The sequence below is a fragment of the Vulpes lagopus genome, chromosome X (assembly GCF_018345385.1).
Source record: "Vulpes lagopus strain Blue_001 chromosome X, ASM1834538v1, whole genome shotgun sequence".
In the NCBI taxonomy this organism is placed as follows: domain Eukaryota; kingdom Metazoa; phylum Chordata; class Mammalia; order Carnivora; family Canidae; genus Vulpes; species Vulpes lagopus.
In genome coordinates this window covers 43807744-43810504 of record NC_054848.1, presented here as the reverse complement: position 1 = coordinate 43810504, position 2761 = coordinate 43807744, and positions in this window count along the sequence as shown.

Below are 2761 nucleotides of genomic sequence, written 5' to 3'. Positions count from 1 at the left end.
TTTACATGATACCAGGTACTGTGTTAAGCACTTTGTATATATGAACTTATTTAATTCTCCTACCATCTGAAAACGTTAAGTACCATTATTAACCCCATTATTGAAATGAACAAATCAAGGTCTGGACAAGTTAAAGTAAGATGCTTAAAGTCACACAGCTGATAGTGGCATATTTGGGATGGAAATATGAGTATGTTTGCTGCTTTTTTTCTTTCTTTTTTGAGTATGTTTGCTTTTATGCCCTGCTGTGTGCCACAGTAGATAAGGAGAGGAAGGGCTGGGGAGTGGAAGCATATGAGTATGCATATTGGATAGGATGAGTAGGTGCAGGTGCTGTATATCTTTGTATTGAGAGACAAAATTAATTTGATTTCTCAGTTGGCTTTACTTGTAAGGTAATTATTAGGAAATAATGTTAAGAGGGCTGATATTCGAAAGATGAATGGATAAAGAAGATGTGGTTTATGTATACAATGGAATATTACTCAGCCATTAGAAATGACAAATACCCACCATTTGCTTCGAGGTGGATGGAACTGGAGGGTATTATGCTGAGTGAAATAAGTCAATTGGAGAAGGACAAACATTATATGTTCTCATTCATTTGGGGAATATAAAAACTAGTGAAAGGGAATAAGGAGGAAAGGAGAAAAAATAAATGGGAAATATCAGAAAGGGAGACAGAACATGAGAGACTCCTAACTCTGGGAAACGAACTAGGGGTGGTGGAAGGGGAGGTTGGCGGGAGGTGGGGGTGACTGGGTGACGGACACTGAGGGAGGCACTTGATGGGATGAGCACTGGGTGTTATTCTATATGTTGGCAAATTGAACACCAATAAAAAATAAATTTATGAAAAAAAGAGGGCTGATATTTAAAATTCTTTCCTCAACTCCTTCCCACTCTCACCCCTGAAACAAACACATATTAAAGTCAATAATCACGTTGAAGTGGGACGGGAGAAACTATAATATGGCCCACTGTCCTAATGCAAGAATTTTAATTTTCTATAGTCCTTTCTAGGTTGTGTCCATATAAAGACAATTTTACCTGATTGTAACTATTTTGTATTCTGCTTTATTCATTTAACATTATGAATTGAACCTTTTATTCCTGTTTCATTTATTGGTGGACCCTAGCATACATCAAGTCTTTCAGCACTGAGATTATTTCCAGTTTTTTGCTAGTAAAAGTAATACTGCACTGACAATCTTAGTGTCTATAGACTTTTGTTTTCCTTCTACTGAAGTGTGTCTTTAGGATAGAATTCCTGAGAGGCATTGCTGTGTCAAAGGGCAGGAACATAATTATGGCTCTTGATGCAAATTACCAAATTATTTTCCCAAAGGATCAGAACTATTTGCATTGCAATTGTAAGAGTGCAAGCTCATCACTGGCAGATGGGGTTTTTAGTTGCTATTTTTCTTTCCATGTTTTAAGTTTAGTTTTGATCTTTGTTTCTATGATTAGATACATATTCAATATAATGTGAGGGTGACAGGAAAATAAAAGTTACGAATAAGGAATGAAGTAACTGGCCACAATTTAAAATCTCTTTCAGGGTTTCATATCCAAAATATGGAAATATCTTGGGGCAGCCCTGGTGGCTCAGCGGTTTAGCGCAGCCTTCAGCCCAGTGCATGATCCTGGAGACCCCGAATCGAGTCCCACGTCAGGCTCCCTGCATGGAGCCTGCTTCTCCCTCTGCCTGTGTGTCTGCCTCTCTGTCTCTCTCTCTCCGTCTCTCATGAATAAATAAATAAAATCTTTAAAAAAAATCTCATAAGACTCAATAATAATAGGAAAAATAACAATTTGATTAAAAAGTGGGCAAAGGATCTGAATAGACATTTTTCCAAAGAGGACAAACAGATGGCCAACAAATATATGGAAAGATCACTAATCATCAGGGAAATGTAAATTAAAACCACAATGAGATATCACTTTACACCTGCAAAATGACTAAAATAAAAACACAAGAAATAACAAATGTTGGGTGAGGATGTGGAGAAAAAGGACTCTGCATGCACTGTTTGTGGGAATATAAATTGGTGCAATTACTATAGAAAAGAAGTATGGAAGTTCTTCAAAAAATTAAAAATGGTGTATTCAGTGAGTTAAACATCTGCCTTTGGCTCAGGTCATGATCTCAGGGTCCTGGGATTGAGCCCTGCATCAAGTTTCTGCTTAGTGGAGAGTCTACTTCTTTTTCTGCCCCTCCCCCGTGACTCATGCTCTCTATCTCTCTCTTTCTCAAATAAATAAAATCTTTAAAAAATATTGTATATAATTGTCAAATCAATTTGTTGTACACCTGAAACTAATGTAACATTGTATGTCAACTACACTTCAATTTAAAAAATGAAAAAATAGGATTACCATATGCTCCAATGACTCCACTACTGAATACTATCTGAAGAAAATGAAAATACTAATTTGAAAAGATATACGCACCCCTATGTTCATTGCACCATTATTTATAATAGCTAAGATCTGGAAACAACCTAAGTATCCATTGATGGATAAATGGATAAAGAAGTATATATACATGCACACATACACATATATATATGTATATATACACAAAGTATATACACACACAAACACACACATACACACATACAATGGAATGTTACATATCCAAAAAAGAGATAAAATCTTGCCATTTGCAACATCATGGATAGACCTTGAGGGTATTATGCTAAGTGAAACGAATGAAACACAGAAAGACAAATACGGTGTGATTTCACTTATATGAGAA